Source organism: Rousettus aegyptiacus, unplaced genomic scaffold (genome assembly GCF_014176215.1).
Source record: "Rousettus aegyptiacus isolate mRouAeg1 unplaced genomic scaffold, mRouAeg1.p scaffold_m13_p_17, whole genome shotgun sequence".
NCBI classification, from domain to species: domain Eukaryota; kingdom Metazoa; phylum Chordata; class Mammalia; order Chiroptera; family Pteropodidae; genus Rousettus; species Rousettus aegyptiacus.
Window position 1 is genome coordinate 100,857 of NW_023416292.1, and position 22,265 is coordinate 123,121.

Below are 22,265 nucleotides of genomic sequence, written 5' to 3' on the forward strand. Positions count from 1 at the left end.
TCCAAGTATTTAAACCTAGGCTCCAGTCATACAGCTTAGTTTTAGGTAAAACAACTCTGATCTTCCTGTGCCAATTTTATAAACAAAGCAATGACTGTATGGTGGTCTACTGACAAATCTTACATTTCCAAGGCAGTATGCCAAATGGAAAGTAAGAAATGAAAAAGAAACAAATTCCGTGGATATAAAGTGGTAAGAAAGCACTCTTCCTCTTGGCTCTTAATTTAAAATCATATAATTGAAACTATGGCCTTTACTGTTTATGCCTTTTTAAAATCTAGCACAATAGTTTATGCCCAGTGCCTATAGACATCTGTGTTGGGCTCTCCTCCAGCCCCTGGCTACTACCATGCAATCAAATCAGCAGGAAAAAAAATGAATGCATGCATGTATACATGAAATAACTATTATTCTTCTGTTCTCTTCATTCTGTGTTGATGCCATTATTCATCTGGGGACATGATTGCAAGGAAAGTAGAAAGTATCTGGGGAGAAAGGGGAAAGGGCAAGGGTTACTGCTCAGGAAAAAAGGCTAGCCAATCATAATTCATGGAAAACAGAATAGTCTGAAGAGGTTTGCTAATATCAGTAGCTGTGTTAATCCAAGTGATACCAACTGCTATACCAGAAAACCAAAAAAATCCCAGTAGGTATTTTGTTCATATTCTAGTTCAAGGTAAGTGTTCCTGGTCAGGCAGCTCTCCTCCAAGCAGTGACTCAGATGTCTAGTTTCCTTCTGGTTTTGTTCCATTTTCAAGATTTGCTTTCCAGTATTGGCACTGGTATCAATTCCCAGTAAACAGACAAGAAAAATGAGAATGGAGAAAGTGTGTTTACTTTTCAACCATTTCAGCCTATAAGAGACCACATAACATCCACATACGTGCCATTTATACCCAGTCCCATATAGATACAGTGTGGAAAGGTGGCCCCTGGAAGGGGGGCATAAATTTGTGAAGGAAAGTTAGCTGTCTATGTTATAATAGCTCCAGGAGGGTTTGTCAGGATCCTGTTCTAAAAATAATTGTTTAGGAAAAAATGGCACTGAGAAAGAGTTCAAGGGAAAAAAGATCACAAGCTACCATCTCACAAAAAACCCTAGATCTAAGCACAACAAACTAGACTAAGTCACAATCATGAAGTCATTTGCAGGGACCTTCTCTTCTTCTTAATGCCTTAATCCTCTCTGGTGCTCTGACATTATTTAGTGCTTTCATGGCTCTTTGGAATCTTCCATTTAATTATGATTCTGCTCTATTCTCTCCAGACATTGCTAGGTGACCAGTAAATCAAGAACTTAGATGTCCACAGTTGAATGAGCCTGTCTTTGATACATTTGCATTTTAATGCTTCTTATTTGCATAATTATTTTCATAATCCAGAAACTCTGGACTCCATGAAAATGATTTAATTATGTTACCATAGTCCAACTGAGGAAGAATTTGTCATAGTTCTTAATAGTTTATAAGGCCCTTTAATATCCATATAGAAATCAAAATATCAGTATGAAATAGGAAAAACATATTATCTCCATTTTACTGATGAAGAAACTGAGACTCAGGCAAGCTAAGACTTTCCTGCAGTCACAAGACTAGTAAGGAGTGGACAAAAGATTAAAGCCAAGATATTTATTCTTCTAATTCAATGTTTTTACATAACTCTGGGGAAATGGGCCTTTTCTTTTGATTTCCAATATTTCTAAGGTATTTAGAAGTTTCTTTCTTTTAAGTGATAGCAAAACAAACAAACAAAAAAAACAGAAAACAAAAAACCTATTTATCTGTTTTCCGACGCAGTATTGCATTGCATTTGATTAATTTCCTTACTTTCTCTTTGACATGTATCACCTCACAGTTCACATTATGATTTTCTTTTTTCTCCATCTTGAATATTTTCTTATAGTCAATTATCTGGGGGAAAAGGTTCATGTTTTGATTAAAGTTACATGGCCAATATTACTTCATTTACTTTTCAATTCACGGAAAGCTTTTCACAACAACTGCTATTCCTCCCACTCACCATTGCCAAGCTACACCCTATGGCAGTGACTTACTGACTTCCCGCTTCCCACCTTTTGTTTCAAATCATGAAAGCTGATTGAATAAACACTAAACCATAGCATTGGAACATAGTGCGAAAGCGCATAAAGGCCTATGACCTGACACAAACATTTAAAAGAGGACTCTAGTTGGAAACCACAAGATGGAGGTAGATTTCTTCTCAAATTGCATGCAAATCCACTCTATTACAAAGCAAGGCAACTGTGTATTTGCCACTAGCCATGCTTTGGAGAAAATCTACCTCATCTACTCCATTTTTGCAGATTCTCTACTTTGTACAAAATAGTCTGTTCAATCCTTATCCCACATCCCTGCCTCTTTCCCACATCAAAAATCACTTTAAATCATTTTCTCAAATCTCTGTCCTTCCTTTCCTTTGCTCAATTTTTTTCCATAAATTCTTTTCTAATTATTCATGCTTGCTCCTGATATTCTTGCCATTGCTTCTTCTCAAAATTTACCATATCATGTCTCTAGAAGTGTTTTCTATGATATTTCATATTTCTACAATCGAGGATGAGCTTATAGCATTGGAGTTGGCAAACTGAGGGCCAAATTGTTTCTGTGGTCCATTTTTTGTAAGTATCCCAAGCTCAGAATGGTTTATACATTTTTAAAGGATTGTAAATCTAAAGAAAGATTAATATTCCACAGAGGCAGAAGGGTCCACAATGCATAATATATTCACTATCTGGTCCTCTACAGAAAAAGTTTGCGAGCCCCTGTTCTAGACTATAAAAACTGTGGGCTCTTGTTTACTGCCATATTCTGTAATAATTATTCTTTGAGATTCTCTCCCTAGGTTTAAAGTAGAGTATATAGGATTATAGAACAACCAGCTGGAAAAAAAAGAATTGGAACCTAAGACCTCTAATATTTTCCCTTATGTGGCATGACCATTATAAAAGAGTTTAGAATTTCCTTTTATTTCAATTTACTATTTTGGGGGTGTACTATTTTTGGTCAGAGGGAGCAACTCCTCAGATCATGGCCTTTACATTCCCAATATATTAGGGGTCCACTGGAGAATCAACATTCCCTTCTCTTCAGGCCAGGAAAGTAAGAAAAAATCAGGTAAGATGGCACTGCATGTGAGGCAGTAGGAAGGCTGTGCAGGAGAAAGGTCTGAATAATTTATTTTCCTAGTGCATCCAAGGTGGTGGCAACTGGATCTCCTCCAAGCCATATTAAGATTGAGGCTGATTTAAATACTTTCCCCACATTTGAATGATACTTCCATGCTCTGCTTCTAACTCCCCTGTTAGCAGGGTAAAGTGTGACTGGAGAAGTAAAGAGCCTGGGAGGTCATGACAGCAGTGTCCCCACGATCATAATGTTGGCATGCTAGTTGTGCTGCCAAAGCCTGACTGCTTCTCTGAGACAAATATCAGAGCCAGGGTGTGAATGAGTGTTAACAGTATATTCCGGGAAAGCCTCCACTAAAAACCCTGATTGTTATGAGGGAAAACATGCTCTCTGCCAGAAAAGAGAATGAAACAAAATAACAGACACCAACGATACACCAGAGCAAGCTTCATAGCCAAGATCTACCTAATTGTAGGCACAGACTAACTAAAGAATAAGTTAAACTCGCATGCATAGCCAGAGGCTGTGAGAACAGATTCAGGAGACAAATATAAAAACAGTAACAACAACACTAATTATTTAATGTCAAGAGAGAAAGACCTTTTGTCAACCCAGAACATTGTTCTTACTACAATGTAAGAGGTCTCCATAGTGATTTTCATTTTAAATAAATATTTATTAAACTTACATGAACTGTTTTTTTAATTTAGTTTCAAATATACAGATCATTGATTAGACATCTACATAGTTTATAAAACGATCCCCCTAATTGCACCTTCCTTCCCCTGACCCTCAACCTCGCCAACGTATTAATGCTAACTGCATTCCCTATGCCGTGCTCCCCATCCCCGTAATCATCCATCAGCTACTAGTTTGTACTTCTTTAACCCTTTACCCAATTCTCCCAGCCCCCCACACCACCCTCGCCTCTATCCGACACAAAATTATCCACTATATTTGTGAGTCTGTTTTTGATTAGTTTGTTCTTTTTATTCCTTAGATTCTGCATATAAGTAAAATCATATAGTGTTTATCTTTCTCTGTATGACTTAAATACCTTCTAGATCCATCAAAGCAATATCTTTTTCTATCCCCTTCCTTTTGGTATGTAGGAGTCTTGTTTTCTTATCCTTTCAATCACTCTCTCTTTTGATTGGAGCAGTTAATTCTTTTCTATTTAAAGTATTTATTGATAGGAATGTAGTTGTTACCATTCTTTATTCCTATTTTGATACATGTTTTTTCTTCTTAAAGAAGTCCCTCCAATATTTCCTGTAATACTGGCTTGGTGGTGATAAATTCCATTAGCTTATTTTCGTCTGAGAAGATCTTTATCTGTCCTTCAACTCTAAATGATAGATTTGCTGGAAAAATTATTCTTGGTTGTATATCCTGGGTCTTCATCCTGTCGAATATTTTTTGCCAAGCCCTTTTGTCCTGCATAGTTTCTTTTGAGAAATCAAATGCCAGTCTTATGGGTTGTCCCTTATATATATTTATTTATTTTTCTCTTGCTCCTTTTAATAGTTTTTCTTTGTATTTAACCTTTGACATTTTAATTATGATGTGTCTTAATGTGGGCCTCTTTGGATCCTTGATTTTTGGAATTCTCTAAGCTTCCTGGGGTTTTATGTCCATTTCCTTTCACCAGGTTAGGGAAGTTTTCCATCATTATTTCTTTAAACAGCTGCTCAACATCTTGATTTTCTTCAGTTATGCCAATCAGATGAATATTTGGAGCCTTAATAGTGTCCTATATCCTCCTTAAATTATTTTTATAGTCAGGGCATCTTTTTTCTTGTCATTCTGATTGCGTGTCCTGATTGGCTTTCCTGTCCTCTAGATTTCCTTCTTTATTTACTTTATTTCTTTGTTTATTCCATGTAATATACTTCTTATCTCAGATAATGTGTTCTTCATTTCAGACTGGTCTCCTTTTATAATTTCCATTTCCATTTTTATTTTTTTTATCTCTTTGTTGAAGTTCTCACTGAATTTATCTACACTTCCCAAAAGATCATTGAGCATCTTTATAACCAGTGTTTTAAACTCTGCATCTGTTAGATTACTTGATTTCCATTGTATCTGAATCTCTGTACTGTTCTCTCGCATGGTTTGCTTCCTTGTCTTCTCATTTTGGCTGCCTTTCCATGTCTATTTCTAAACAAAGCTCCTAAGTCTCCTGGTCTTATTAGTGTGGATTTATGAAGTAGGTGTCCAGTGACACAGTCCTGAGAGGGATTCAGTTGCCAAACTTAGCCCAAGCTTCTACCTCTTCTGGGCCACCTGTTAAGATTCAGCAAGCAATCCACAGATGGTTTGCTTATAGTTGCCTCAAAAGACAACACCAGAAACCGAGGCCAGCTGCCTCCAGTGTGAGTCTAGGCGCTGCTCAGCAGGGAGCACCTGACTCCTTGAGGATACACTTGGATGTGGCTTGGGTGGAGCTGCAAGTTGGGGGAGGCAGGGTTTCGGGAATCCTCTGGGCAGAATGACCTCTGTTATCCAGTTTGATGACGTCACAGCTATAGCGGCTGTGTCCGGTGGACTGGTAGTGGGGGAGGGTTCAACAGGGAACAATGGATACTAGAGGCACTTCTGTACCCACTGAGTCTCGCTTCAGCTCTCACTCTGACAATGTCTTTCTGTAAGTCCATGGTGCCCCTGTGCGCAGCCAAATAGGCACTGGGGCTAAGAGTGAGCAGGTCTGTCACTGGAAAATCCACTGGCAGATGCGGCCCCTTTAAGAGGCATCTGCTGCTGCTGCAGCCCCAGCCTGTCTCACTTAGCTGCTGGAAACCAGGCAGCCCTGTGTCCCCACCCCATCCTACCTTCTGCTATTGCAGGGTGATTTCTTGGACTTCTCCCTAGTTGTATGGCTTGTTCATCTAGATCCCAAGCGATTTTCCTTGCTGCTGCTCCTTGTTTCCGTTATAACTTTGATTTAGTTGCCAGAGGGATGAACAGAGCCTCAAAAAATCTACACCATTTTTTCCCCCTCTGAACTGTTACTTTTTAATCTAAAGCTCAGATAAGATAATAAGACACTTGTTCAGAGTCACATGATTATAAAGGACAAGAGAAAGAAGGACGGGGAGAAATACTTAGAGAAAGAGCACAGATGAAATTAGATAGATGTGAATTGGACTCTCAAGTCTGCCACCTAGAAGCTACCAAATTATGGGAAAGTTACCAATCCGAGCCTGTTTTCTCATCTCTAAAGCTGGAAGAATAGCTGCTCTTCATGGCTTCTATGAGGATTAGAGGTTCTTTTTCTATGTGATTGGTTCATGGCTGACTCTCTAGAGGGAAAGAGGAAGGTGTATAAGTACCAGATACGCTTACTCGAGAAAGTATTGGGGTACAGGACACCAGAATTTCAGGAAGAGTTATACCTGCATTTCCACGTTCTCAGGGGAGAAAAGGTTAGAAAACTTGCAGTTCTCACAATCAGTCCTGCAGTGGCTATGGGAATTTTTAGCTGCCAAAAACCATTTCAGCTCTGAGGCCAAGAATTCTGAGCACAACATTTGCAAGTCAACCCCCTCTCCTCCACTGCTTGATGGGCATTCCAGACCCTCAAAACTGTGTGCCAGTAAATATCCCCTTCCTTTTCTGCCTCTAACCTTGAATCTTCTGTTTTCTGACATTCTCGGCCTCCTGGAAGCCTCCTAAACACACTCAGATGATGAGAGATATTCCTGTCTAAGAATAAAAGTTAGGGAAGTAAGAAATGAAACAAAGATAAAAATGTCTGACCAAAATTTTTCCAGCCTAGAAGTCTCTACTCATTTCCTACACTGTGGCTATCTCTTAAAGTGACCAGGCAATATCTCTGCTTCCAAGTGTGCAAAGTCTCTGGTATTATCAGTAATAAAACTGTAATTTAAAATTGGTAGAATCACGTTGGAAAGCAATAAGGCATACCCTGGTGAAGGTGACTAAGAATATAACCTGTGACTCAGCAATCTTATTCAGTATATAATCTGAAAACTCTTGCACTATGAGATACAAGAATATTCTGGTACAATCATTTACAATAGAAAAACCTGAAAACAAAGCACATGTCCATTAAAGGTAGGATATATGAATAATTTGTAGTATATTCATACCATGCAGCACTGTGAATAGATGAACATAAATAAACCATTGTACATCTAAGAACATGGATGAACCCCAAATATATAATAATGAGAAAACAAAAACAACGTAAAATAATATGCTTCTAGTCATACAAAATTTAAAAATAAACAAAACTAGGTAACATTACTTAGGGATAGCAACATGTGAAATAAAACTATAAAGAAAGCTAAGGAGATGATTGGTTACCTCTGAGAACTGAAAGGGGAATACAATTGAGGCGGTTCACCTATAAGTTTTCAAAAGAGTCTTTATGTTATGACTCTAATTATACATTTTAAACTGTTCATATACATTACATACATCCTTGAGTCTAAATAATTTATTCACGATAAAAAATGTAACCTGAATATGCCTGGGGGCCCCTTGGGCAACCTCCGCATTATTATTCTACACTATTTTGAGCCCAGAAAGAGCTCCAGTGTCAGCTTTGACTAGTAATGTAAATTTCATTGAAAGTTTTATGAAAATGTTACATATTGTGCAGCATATGGCAAAAATTAAACTTTCCCTTTAATCACGATTCTTCCTTTTCTTCTACACTTTTACTTCCTTATATATCTGTTCCATCCAACATCTTTAAGAAGCCCCTCTAAAACTACAACAATCACTTCTTCCTACCTCATAGACCACCATTCTGGCCTGCTTTTGTCCCTTAACATATTTCGGGTGCATTTATTGATAGAGAATTTTGAATCTTATCAAAAAACAATTGACTACTACAACAAAATACTTTCAGGAAAAAAAAAGCACAGATAAATAGGAATCCATCCATGCTAAAAAAAAAAAAAAAAAAAAAAAAGTAAAACTCCAAAGGGTACTAATAAATAAGAGAGGTGTTGACTATCTTAGTAACAAGCAAAATTAGTTTCATTACGATCAGGAGCAGAATGGGTCCAATCCCTTGTTCACTCATTCTTAGCTAATGGTTTCACCTTCTTTCAAATCTCTCCAAATCAGCACATAACAATGCATTACTCAAGTCACAGACATTCTAGATTCCTTTCCTTTCTTCATCAACCACATTCAAATCATCAACAGACCTGATCAACACTTATCTTTAAAACATAATCTCAAACCTACATTACTCTGTCTTTACTGCCATCACATTATGCCAAGACAGTTCTATCTCCTTCACTCATGGTGTTACTGCAGTGCCTTCTTACTGATCTCCCAGGTCCTCTCATCTGAACTGCTAACTATGGGGCAACATCTCTGTATAACCTCACTTGTGTGCCTCTCCAACCTGCCCTGCTCATTCTATTCCACCCTCATTTAACTCAGGGCCTCCATGGTGCCATTTCCACTGCCTGGAGTATTTATCTCATCATCAACTGAGAAAGACTTCTTGCTCATCTTAATCAAAGTAAATACTCCAGGCAGTGTCATTCTCTACCTCAGTCTTTTATTTATCCACTTCATAATGAACTCATTATAATCATTAGCCACTTCATTTTTTTCTGCTCCCTTCCATTTTGTCAGTTTCTGAATGAAACTGACATATTCAGAATGAATACATGCTTCAGGAGGATCAGGACTCCACATGCCTTGGTAATCATTATTCTCCCAGCTACTGGCACGGTGATTGACATAAAACAGTTGTTAGATGTGGGGACAGAAACAAGGTTATGACAAATTCATCATAAATCCACAATAAAAGGGCTTCATTATAAATGAATTTATCATCTCTTATGTGTCATGTATTTGTTGGGGAGATTAAAAAAATAACAGACAAGTAAATATAACATGGTGAGTGCCATGACAGAGGTACACACAAGATGTGATAGGTGAACAAAGGTTGGGCCCCTGATCTAGATTGAAGTGGGTGGGAGGTAAGTCAAGAAAGGCTGCACAGAGAAGCCTGATGTTTCAGGGGATGTTTTAAGTAATCAGGTGAATAAGTGAAGGAAGGACATTCCAAGTGGAGTAAAGACAAAATATAGCAATCTAGAAGACACTGACTCCCCTGATTCTTCTCTCTCTACCTCTTCCAGCTGAAAATGTTTGAACCAAAGCCTCTCCTTGCTGTTGTACTCATATTCTCCTTTCCTTAACCCCAAATGAGACACAACTGCCACACTTCAAAATGTCATCTCCTCCCAACCCTTTGCCTCCAGGAAGTACTGTCTTTATTTATATCAGGCACACCTACTCAAAAGACATTCAACCCAGATTGAATCTGGCCTTAAAATGCCCAGATTTCAAGCAAAAGTTAACAACGCGGAGAACATTCTCTGAGTGCAAAACCAGCTCCCCACCCTGCCTCAACCAGCTGCATAAACCAGAATGAGAAGCTCACTTCAGAGATGGCTACTGCTGCATCATAAAGTTACTCATTCCACATTCAGAGAAGGCACAGATTCAACAGCCCAGAACTGGAACTCACTGTCCAGGAACATTTTAGAACAGTGTTAATCACAGAGAAATTTCCATGGCTCTACTGTTAGTTGCTCTATCAAAACATTTATAGTTAGAAAATGAAACAAAACATGTAGGTAGAGAGTATTAGCCAGATTCTGATTATAATCATCAGTTTCCAAGACCTGTGGATTCATAGGTATCATTTCTGAGTTACATTAATTAAGAAGAACTTTAATACAATGTTTCTTTCTATTCTAAAAACAAGAAATTTTGCTTTAAAACACAAAAGTTAAAATCAGAAGGACCTTTTAGAAATTTTATTCACCCCTTCATTTTATATTAATAAAACTGATGATAACTATAATTAAGACCACTTATGTAATCCAGGTGTTTGTGATGGTTAATTTTGTGTGTCAACTTGACTGGGTCACAGGGGTACCCAGATACTTGGTCAAACATTTCTGAGGGTATTTCTGGGTGAGATTAGTATTTGAATATGTAGACTGAGTAAAACAGATTGCCCCTTCCAATGTGGAGGGCCCCATCTAATCTATTGAAGGACTGAATAGAATAAAAGACTGAGTAAGAAAAAATTCTTTCTGTCTGTCTGTCTTTGAGTTGGAACATCAGTCTTCTTGAGCCTTCAAATTTGCACTTGGACTGAATTCTCAGACAGTAGGACTCAAATTGGATCTATATCATCAGCTCTCCAAGGACTGAACTTCTCAGCCTTCATAATTGTGGGAGGCAATTCCTCAAAATCTCTCTCTCTCTCTCTCTCTCTCTCTCTCCTCTCCTCTCCTCTCCTCTCCTCTCCTCTCCTCTCCTCCCCTCTCCTCTCCTCTCCTCTCCTCTCTTCTCCATACACATGCACACATACCTATTGGTTCTGTTTCTTGGAAAATCTTAGCTAACACAATGTTGAATGTCATCCCAAGGGAACCACAACACCCTGCCTCAACAGCTGTCTCCAGCTGCTAACAGCCATAGAGAAGAGGCAAGCATAGCATTTACTTACTTCGCCATCTTGACTTGAAGTCTAGCCTTCTATTTATTTATGGAATAATTCCCATGAGCATTTAAACATTCTCATCATTTGTCAGCACTGAGCTAATCGAGAAGGAAAGGTTTCAGTGGTGAGATGCCCAGTTGGAAGAATGCACAAGGGGCCAATATGAAAATGAAACAGCAGGCAACATCTTTATTGCAAGGAGAATGCTTCTGTTGCGGGGAGCACAGTTCTATTGCGGGGAGCGCGCTTCTGCTTCTGCTCCTCTTCTTGCTCTCTTTCTTGTGTTCCCCTTCTGCTCTCCAGGGGACCACATGGGCTCCACACATATCAAAGCACAAGAATGGCATTCAGCCACACAGGCGTGACACAATAAGCTGAATTATGTTTACATAGTTTAGGCGCAAGTGCCATATTACACTAATGTAACATTCTAAATCTGGGGTCCTATTCCTAGCCACAAACCTGGATCACAGCCAGAGCTGGGACCAGCCAGGCCTGGGACCCACACTCCACCCCTACAGGGTTATGGTGCAGGATCTGGCCTGGAGGGTGCTACTTTGGGCCCACAATCCACTTGCCATTCCTGGAGTGGCTTTGTCCCAAAGGGCACCACCCCTGGGGTACCCTCTACCAGCTGTCTCTCTGGGTGCCGCTCAGCACACCAGGGGCATTGTGACATAGCAATTTGTGCTTGTGCCTGAGTCAATGATAGCTCCCATCATTTCACAACCTATTCCATGGTACGAGCCATCTGTATACCAGGCATCCTCAGGAATGGGAGCCTGACCCTCTACATAGGGACTCAGTACATCTCCCGTCTCAGCAGGCTCCACCAGGAGCTCTGCTTGAAGCTGCCCTGTTCCCGATAAGGGAGTGCAGTTGACCTGACAGGGGGCTCGCAGAGAACTGTGCCCGCAGCTCCAGGTACATCCCTCCGCTTGGACAGTGTGCAATTCCCTTACAGGAAGTCTTCCTTAAGACTGCAGCCATCTCTCCATGGGGTACATGGACTTCGTGGTTATGGGATTAGGGCCAATGATAGCCTCACTGGCCAGAAAGGCTGCATACATGGCAGCCAGTTGCTTCTCTATCAGAGAATATCGTGCTTTCATGCTTTTCCACAAGTGGGACCAGAAACCTGTTGTCACCTTTCAGGAACCATGCTTCTGCCACAAACCCCATCCAAGCCCCATCCACCTTCACCATAAGCAGGGATGGGAGGGCTGAATCTACTATGCGTAGAGTTTGGGCTTGCGCTACAGCTTACTTTGAAGCCTTAAAGGCCTCTTCTATCTCAGGGGTCCAATCCCATTGGGCGCTCTGTCACACTAGACAATGCAGGGGTCACGTCAAGGAGGCCAAGTGGGGAATTAACTCTCTCCAAAATCCAAGCAGTCCCAAATAGGTTTGGAGCTGCTTCACAGTCTCAGGTCGGGGATATGCCTGCATCTTATCAATCACCACTTCTGGCATTACTTTTGTCTTACCCGACCAGACAACTCCTAAGAATTTAACAGAGAACCCAGGTCTCTGGACTTTGTCCTCATTGACTGTCCAACCCCAGTTGGCGAGAGCCTCTTGCAGGCTGGTTGCTGCTGCTTCTAGTTCTGTAAGAGAATCATAGGTTAGCATTATATCATCAATGTAATGACACAAGTGCACTGCAGGCAATTGTTTCCATGTGGCTAAATCTTGAGCCTTGAGACTATGGCACAGGGTAGGATTGTGCAGATAGCCCTCAGGAAGGATGAGAAATGTCCAGTTGTCCTTCTCAGGTAAAGGCAAACTGTTCTTGACTTTCTGAAACTATAGTAATGGAGAAAAAGGCATGTGCCAAGTCCACCACATAATGGTATCATCCAAGTTCATGTGACAACCAGTCCATAATGTACATGACGTTCAGCACGGCAGCATGCAGGGGCGGTGTAACCTTATTCAGTTCCCATGGCCTCAGGTCAACCAGCTCCCTCACCAACTGGCTGAATCCCTAATTTCTCACCTCACGGGTTGTGGCTTTCCCAGAAATACGAGTGAATTGCTGCTCAGGGTGCAAGTGATTCCACAGCACCAGCAGCACTTCATTAGGTTGCTGCTCAATCTTTTCTGCAGCGACCCCTGCTGCAAAGAGATCAAAGCACATTTGCCTGTGGCTCACTCTCACAGCCAAATGGGCTCCATACTAGCTTTGAGGCCAAGCCTCCCTCCCTGACCTGGCCAGTCTGGGAGTACAGAGTACACTTGGAAGGAACGCTCCTTGAGCTTCACTTCCACAGCCACAACCTAGCCACAGCAGACATCACCTCATGGATACGCCTATCCATGTATGGAGCTAGCCATACCGCCATGGTGCCAAAAGTAGCAGCTGGGCCAGAAGTCAAAATCAAGTCCTTCATACAGATTGTAAATAACTCTTCATCGGGGCTTGTATACTGGGTGCAAAATATCATCTGTTGCACGCCCATTTCCCAAATTATCTGGATCAGATCTAAGTATGTGGTCCATTTGCTCACTGTCTCTGGCAGCTCCCCCAGGTCAGCCCACACTGTCCGTGCAGTGATTTGAGCCAGTCTATCAGGGAGTAATTGCCTGCACCCCACGCTGTATGCGCCACATTCTAGAGGTGCTGACTGAGGGATGTTATTATCTTTTCGGGGGCCAATCGAGCCATCATTTCTGGAGATAATTCAGTCCCTTCAGCCTTGTCATCCCACAGCCCCAGCAGCCACCCTGGAAGCATCTCCCTGGCTCTCTGCCGTACCTGTTTCGTCAGGTCCTAGAGTTGCGCAGGAGTGTGCTGGAGCAAGGTGGTTTGCATTTTAACCTGAGGGACGCCGTCAGCTTGCCCCACCAGGGCCAATGGCTATACCACTTCAACCTGCTGCTGTATCATTGGTCATACCTGCCATGGTATTGCTGGTGGGATCCCAGACCAGGACCATGGCAGTGACCCTTCAGGGCCCTGAAGCATGTATTCCATTACCGCCAGCCACCTTTCCATTGCTTCTCCCTGACATAGCTGCTGTACCTGCTGAGCCTTATCCTGAACCTCCAGGCTGGCCTGCCACAGCACTGCCAGGAACATCCAGGGCACTCGACCTGCTGCCTCCTGGTGAGTGGTCAGGCCATTTGGCTCCAACATTTCCAGGGCTTTCCGGACATCCTCTGGATCAAAACTCCAGGGGCATCCACTTAGCCAGATCCGCGACCACGGGATACCACTGGGAAGCAAAGGGCCACATGTCCTCCACCCGGGTATCCTCCACTTGGGGGACCATCAGTATGCTAGGGGCCATACACACATCATCCCACTGACTAAGCCAAGTGTCAGCACCGAGCTGATTAAAAAGGGAAGGTTTCAGTGGTGAGATGCCCAGTTGGAAGAATGCACAAGGGGCCAATATGAAAATGAAACAGCAGGCAACATCTTTATTGCAAGGAGAATGCTTCTGTTGCAGGGAGTACAGTTCTATTGCGGGGAGCGCGCTTCTGCTTCTGCTCCTCTTCTTGCTCTCTTTCTTGTGTTCCCCTTCTGCTCTCCAGGGGACCACATGGGCTCCACACATATCAAAGCACAAGAGTGGCATTCAGCCACACAGGCGTGACACAATAAGCTGAATTATGTTTACATAGTTTAGGCGCAAGTGCCATATTACACTAATGTAACATTCTAAATCTGGGGTCCTATTCCTAGCCACAAGCCTGGATCACAGCCAGAGCTGGGACCAGCCAGGCCTGGGACCCACACCATTCTTTCTAAAAACAAAACAAAACAATATCACTCCCTTAATCAGACTTCTCTCTCCAGCTCTCACTCCATCCCTAAAGTCCATTTCACAACAAATAATTAAATTTTATGCACTCATTGCCTCTACTTCCTCACCCCTACTGACTAAAATCAACTTTGTCACTCTACTGGAACTGCACTTGACAAGGTCACATACTACAAATTCTAAAGAAAGCATCAGGCCTTATCAGCAAGATTTGACACTCTTGTACATGCTCTCTTCCAGTTGGAAAAGCTTCTTTTCATTGGCTCTGCATGCAGCCCTTATGGTTTCCTTCCAGCCTTTCTAACTGGTCTCATTTGCTGGCTTCTACTTCCTCTATCAAACCCTTAAATGATGGATTCTTCAGGGCTCCTTCTTAGCCATAAATAATACATCTCTTAATCTGAACAAAGCTGGTCTCTGTATCATCTTTAATTTCTACACCTTTGACTAATAATCTATTTATTATTCATGCAATTTCAGATAATTTCGACATTTTATTTCTCTTCTTTCATGTGTGGATCACGGACGAGGTTTACAGACAACAAATATATTGAAATGGGATAGGTGTGGTCTTTCACCAAAATCAAGTCAGAAAAAAACACATTTTAATGTTCCCACTTTGATATACAAATAAAGTAAAAGAGTATCTAAAGATTGAGACTCATAAATCATGGGGGGAATGTTGTATGCAAGAACACTGAGTTTTCAGAGAATAACCTTTTAGATTTTTGCATTGGAAAAATCTGGCTGGTGATGTTAAGCATGCTTTCCAGCAGGTGGCGCCCTAAGCCAATTAATGTGAAACACAAGTGACAATGTACTCTTAAGAGACACCATTTTAAGAAAATCATCTCCCTTTTGAGACATATACATATATATATTTCCCCCCTCCTCCCAGGAGATTATGAAGTCCAGGCCCTCTGTAAGACACTCATATACGTGCATAGACACATTGTTCCAATAGGAAATAGAGCAACAAGTACACTATTATGTGGTTTTATGTTACTATTATGACGTGAACATTAATAAGCCAGATACATTATGTATATATCTATATATATAAATAGATAGATAGAGATAGAGAGAAATAGATATATATATAGAGAGAGATATATTGATTTTGTTTCTCAGAGCTAGTCCATCTCCTCCAAATGAGTCCTTAACATCATCTAGTAAACAGTCCACATTTCTCTGTTTTATCATTCTCTCCCACAACAGCTAACCCAACTTTCTATGCTTTTTTCAGACATCCAACATCCTCTTTTTCCCAGTTATTCTCTGAAGATAGCATGACTACTTAATTCAAAAAAGAGAGAAGGAAGAAGAAGAGGAGGAGGAAGAAGAGAATCTATGTCCATCATCAGGGAAAATTTTATCTTTAAGATGATGTTAAACATGTAAATACACATCTGCACACATCTCACCATCTCACCTGCTTTATCTCCTATGGCAATAGCAGAGCCCTTGTGCAGTTTCTTAAAGTTAATCCCATCCATGGCCATGCCACCTGAATAAGCCTGATCCAACTGATCTCAGAAGCTGAGCAGGGTCAGGCCTGGTTAGTACTTGGATGAGAGACCACCTAGGAAGATCTGGTGCTGTAAGTAAAATAAAATTAAAAGTAAGGAATTATAAGCTGACAAGGTCCTTGTAATCTGTGAGGTCAACCAAGGGTTGCCTCGCCTTAAAAAAGAATAATAATAAATTAATCCCTTCACCAATGTCCTTATCCTATTCCCCTCTCACTTTCTCAGAAATCTTGTCTATCATTTATGCCTGTTTTTTCTCCTTCTCTCTCTCTTGACTATTCAAACTCTCTTTCTCAATAGCTTTCAAATTAGCTTGTCTCTCCTACTAAAAAGCATATAAAATGGGTAGAGGTATACACACAAGTTTGGTCAAGTGTTAGTGCTGAAACTGAGTAATGGGTATATATCTTTATTCTGTCCAATTTCATTTATGTTTGAAATTTTCCAAAATTAAAATGTTTTAAAATAAGGAAAAACAACAAAAAGCTTTTCTTGTTTGCCTCCTATGCCTTCCAGCTTACCACCCTCTCCTCACCCCTTCTCAACCAAACTTCTAAGAGTTGCCTATTTGTAATATCTTCCACATCCTCACTTTCCATTCCCTCTGCAGTCCATTTCAATCTTGTTTCTTGTCCTAATACTCCATAGAAACCGAAACATCTGCCATCACTTATTTCCATGTCACTTAATCTAAGGGGCAATTGTTAGTTATAATAGTTCTTGACTTCTCAGAAGTACGTGGTGCCCAACCAAGTCCCTTCTTGAACGTTCCCTTCACATAGGTTTGGAAGTAATAATATTCTGGTTTCCCTCCTACCTCTTGGCCACTGCTTTTCTAACTGCTTCTCTACCCTACTATCACATGTTGAAGTTCCTTTCAGCTCACTTTTAAGCATGTCTTCTCACTCTACATTTTCTTCTAGGTCATCTCATTTATATTATAGCTTCAAATTTCATCAATGTGCAGATGACTCCCCAAATCAAACCATCAGTTCAGACTCTGACCCAGCTTTCAACTCTACACGTGCTTGACATCTCTTGGATATCACAAAAGCACCTCAAATTTGAAGCTCAAAACTCACCATTTTCTACTCTAAACCTTTTCTTCTCCCAGTGTTTCCTATTTTGGTCAATGGTACCATCTTTGTCAACTCCTTCCTCTCTCAGCTATTTCCAATTCATCACCAAATCCTGCACATTTCAGCTCACAAATATCTCTAAAACCTATCTTTTTCTCTCTATCTCCACCATTACCATCAGCAACACCATCATCATTCCCCTAATCCAAGCTAACATCAGTTCTCACGACTATTGAAAGTAACTGCTAATTCAGCTCCAGAATCTACCCCGGCACCCTTGCTCTGTTCTTGGAACTGCAGCTGGAGTAATCTTTCTAAAATGCAAATCTAATCATGTTATTCTCTGGCCTAAAACCCTTCTGTGGTTTTCTCTTGTCTTTTGGATAAGGACAAAATCCCCTACAGTTACTACAAGGCCTTATGGGGTCAGCTTCCTGCCTCTCTCTCCAACTTCATTTCTTGCCACCTCTACCTTACTCTCTGCAGTCAAACCACACTTTCTCTTCAATCCTTTGTCCTCCCTCCCAACACAAGACCTTTGTGTTCTCTTTTCCTGTCTGGAAAGCTCATTTTTAAATTCTTTACCTTGTTATTTCTTACTGATCTCTCAGACTCAAGTCAAGAGATACTTCCTGTAGAAAGCTTCTCTAACGAGGTCATCTTTCTGACATAAACTCTCCTTGCTCCATTGATCTCTCCTTCATTCATAGTTACAATTTTACATATATTTGTGTGATAATTTCTGTTCATTTTTGTATCCCAGTACCTATAGTAGGTACTAAATAAATATTTGTTGAATGAATAAATTAATTCATGTTTATTCCCTGTCAGGTTTCTATCTACTTACCCTGTCTCTAGACTGTCTCTTCTTCATCTCTGAGTGGATATTCAGGGATCACAAACTCATTTTTAATATTAATCTATTTCTGTACTTTTAAAACTAGGGTATGCCAGGCACCCCTATGTGGGGCAGGCCAGACATCATTTTTACTATAAGATTTGGGGCCAGATAACTTTTGTACTTAAAAAATGAAGGTACAATGAAGCGGAACCCAAAATTTGTACTAGAATGTAGAATAAGATATAAAACTTCAAAATAATGTTGTACTTGGCAAAGATTGCTTTAGGCTCTGCTTCTTGACACCTGGGAGTAAGCAATCACTCTCCTTCTATTAGGACCACAATAAAGTATGAAAAATTAAAAAGCACTATTAGAAGTTTGTGCATAATTAGAAAAGAAAAAAAGTTTCACATTGCTTCAAAATTAACATAATTGGTTCTAAATTGTCTGCTATTTTGAATGGCACCATTTCCCACCTCTAAAGTGGCCTGTAGATGTAGCAAAAAGAAGAAAAGATTATTAGGAGTTGTTGGTGATTCTCAGAGATGACCCTCTAAGACTTAGGATGGAGCTAGGTCCATGGCAGGGAAGACTACGGAAAGGGCCTGGGACAGGAACACAGCAGCCAAGCTCTGGTCTCCTCTCTCCTCTCAACCCCCCAAGAATTTGTCTTCAGTCTAATTACACCTCTAGAGACACCTACTTGCCTTCTCTAGAGAGACATGCTTACCCTCATCCCTGGCTTTAAAGCCCTGCATTACTCCCTGCAGAAGAGGCTTCACATGACTCTCTCCACAGGTCCTGTGAAACCTTGTTCCCAGGGCTGGACTACAGATTGCTGCAAGGTTTCTATGCTCATAGCTCCAAGAAAGAAATTCAGGGCTCCCACCATGACCACAGGGGAGAGAAAGTTCTCTTGGAGGGTAGCTACTACTGAAGATATATTATGCATTTATACTTCCCCTAGCACTGCTCTTTGCCCAAGCATTTTCAAGGGACAGAAAAATGAGGTACATGGCTAAATCCCCAAACCCATGATCTCCAAGGAACTTGCTGATGTGTGCAATCCAAAGACTGTTTGAAAAAACTGTCTGTAAATAGAGGAAGCTAGCATTGTTTTTGCACCTACCATCTATGTAATTATCCAGGCACTTTTACATTTACCCTTATTTAATTCTAGGTATTATTATATGAACTCATTTTCTACATGAGACCTAGTGTGCGCCCAGTTGTACAAATAAGTAGCCAGGCCTCAGATGCAGACACAGGTCCAGGTCATTCCCATGCAGTTGTTTCTTCCACTACGCTCATGTTTCAACTTCTCTTATCATAATACTTACTCCATGTCTCACCATCCATTCCCTCAACAGAACAATCACAGAACAACATTACGATTCCAGAAGCAAAAGATCCAAGTTCCAAGGAGGACACAGAGAAATTAAAGACATTCTATTCCATTATAATTTATAGGAACTACTAAGAACTAAAATGATGTTTGGAAAAGTCAGTTCCATTTGCTACAGTTTTTAAATACAAACAAAATAAACATTTTGACTAGTAGGTAACAACCATTGTAATGATGATAAATAAAAATAACTAGTTCCCAGACACAACATGCCAGACTAGCCCTTCAGAGATGATAAATCACTTTGTAGGCGAGCATTGCTATAAAACCCTCCACTTCTGGTGGTACCAGTACTGCCACAGTACTACTTTCAGCTGCTTCTAAAAAGCTTTGTGTCCAGCAGAACTGAAAACCTGCTCCCATACCAACACAATCTATTTTCCAATAGCTCAAATTAGCCTTTCTACACATAAATCACATTCCTTCGCTCTTCATTACAAGCTCACCAATGGTTTTCATTAACACATTGGTAAGCTTGACCGAAAAGCCTTATGTCATCGCTTGCTAGTGGGTCTGGAATTGCCCCTAGGAAGTGAATTGAAATTTAGTGGGGTAATTTTTGTTTTCACAATGGCTGGGGACCACTATTAGCTGAAGATAGGAAGGGTAGCTGGGATCTACATGTCCCGTAAAGTGTAGGTGCATCTTAAACAAAGAAGACTTGTCCCATGTTTTGTATCTCTTTTGAATGACACACTAAAAACCTAGTTGTTGACATCTGAGCCTAGAACCAAACTTATTTTTACATATAAATATAGTGAGTTTTCTGCATGGTTTAAAACTTCCTTAAATATCCAGGAATGCAAAATACTGTGTATTTTGCAAGAATATTTCATTTGTTTTGATCATAAATTTATAAAGAAGTGTTCAGCAGTTGAGAAAATCACAACACTGATGGTGAATAGCATGCTTCATGATATCTGTAAGCAATGCGACATGCTAGCTTTGGTATAAATATGAATATAAATAAATATAAATATAAAATCAATTGCATCAAAAATCAGTCTTCATATAGGTATAAGACTGCTAGTGTGGCAATTACATATTAAATACATATTTACTATAAGTTTATTTCCTTTTATTTTTCTCATATTACAACTAAGATATGTTGATTTCTTTTAATTATGTGGGTAAAAAGTTTATATTATCTATGAATTCTACTGCAGGATAGTAAAGCAGAAGTGAGAAAATACTGAACTTATTATACAAGGCACATTTGGATGCGATAGAGTTGAGAATATTGTCCTAAATGACATGCCCATATTAATCTCTGAACCTAACTCTCCCATCACTTCCTCCACTCCAACCATGCTGACCGTTGTGCTTTCCCTCAAAGCCATCAAGTTCCTGCCCACCTTATAGTTTTTGTTCTTGTCTTTCTGTTTGGAATACCTATCCCGTAGATCTCATTGATCTCCTTCGCTTCATTCATTCTTCACTCAAATGTTATCTCCTGTGAAAGGTCTTCTGTGATTAGCATGCTTCACACCATTCTACCTCTTAGCATCAGTTAAGTTCCTCTAGCAAATACACTAATCCCTTATATGTAATATAGGGGATATATAGTATATATAATACTCTATTTATACTGTTCTTCCCTATATACACATACCCATGTTAATTTAAAATTAGGCACAGTCAGAGATTAACAATAATAACTAATAAGATAGAACGGTTATAAAATATATATTGTAATAAAAGTTATGTGGATAGATTTGGGACCCTTATTAACTAAAATAAGGATTACTTGAGCACAAGCACTGTGTTACCATGATAGTCAATCTGATAACTGAGACACTACTAAAGTGTCTAATGAAAAAGTAGTGTATAAAGTGTGGATATGCTGGGTGAAGGGATGATTCATATCCCATACAGGACAAAGTGAGAGGGTGTGAGATTTCATCATGCTACTCAGAATGGCATGCAATTTAAAACTTATGAATTGTTTATTTCTGAAATTTTCCATTTAATATTTTCAGACTGTGGTTAACCACAGGAAAATGAAACTGAGGAAAGTGAAACCAAAACCAAGGAAAGTGAGACTGTGGATAAGGGGGGCCTACAGTATCTCTACCTACAGTTCTATCATAAAGTTATTTATCTATTTTTTTATCTCTGCCATGAGAATAAGCACTCTGTGATAGAGGTGGGCACTGCTACTTTGGATCTCAGTGCCTAGAACATGAAAAGTGGCACAAAATGGGTGCTTGATGAATATTTGTGAAAGTAAATGAATTAGTACATGAAGACACTGCCTGTGTTTGTGGTCCCTAGGAACTATGTCTCTTTCTCTTTTCTATCTACATAATTTATAGGCAATCTAAGTGAGCATCAATTCTTTCAAATATATTTATCCAATTCCTACCATATTTCAGACACCAAGAATACAATGATAAATAAGATACATCCTGCTGGCATACTTTGTGATTATGATCAGCTCCAAACCTGTGAAGAATTTGAGTTTAACAGTAAAGGAACTTTATTAAAAAAAAAAAAACAGCAATTTCTATTTTATATGCTATGTTTTAAATACAGGAATTATGATGTTCATAAATTAGGAGTTATCTCTCCGGTATTAAGCAAGTTGTCGTCGCATACAGAGGAATTTTTACCAATGTGGAAAATCCTGCCCCCAGTCCTGTGATATTCTTCTTCAAGCCCCCAAAACAGCATCTTTAGAGACTGAAGGAGATGAGGGCTGGGTGCAGTTTGAGTAAGTAGAAGCTTCTAGTTCCCTCAAGTAGTGTAGCCAGCAGGGACTTCGACCTACCTGCTAAGATAAAGCCCCCAGCTAAGGTACAGAGGGACAATCTGCCTTCCCAAGGACTCCATGAGCTAGAAAAAGTCCAATCTATCATCTTTCATAGGGTAGCACAAGTCAGTATCAGCCCCAGCTGAGTGTAAACAGTCACCCTGGATGTTCCAGGCAGTGGCTGATCATTTAGACCCTTTAATTCCCCATTTTGTGGCCAATCACCTTTC

At 40.1% G+C, this 22,265-nt stretch overlaps 1 long non-coding RNA gene across 9 annotated transcripts in view; it reads right to left on the reverse strand.

Moving 5' to 3' along the window:
• LOC107503188 overlaps positions 1–22,265 on the reverse strand; it is a 124,070-nt gene that overhangs the window by 55,228 nt on the left and 46,577 nt on the right. For 7 of the 9 annotated variants that reach the window (XR_004955321.1, XR_004955316.1, XR_004955318.1 and 4 more), the window contains one exon: positions 10,490–16,027. This is a non-coding gene — a long non-coding RNA (uncharacterized LOC107503188). Of the gene's footprint in view, positions 1–10,489; positions 16,028–22,265 lie in introns of those variants that run through there. The other 2 variants (XR_004955317.1, XR_004955320.1) reach the window with 2 other exon arrangements.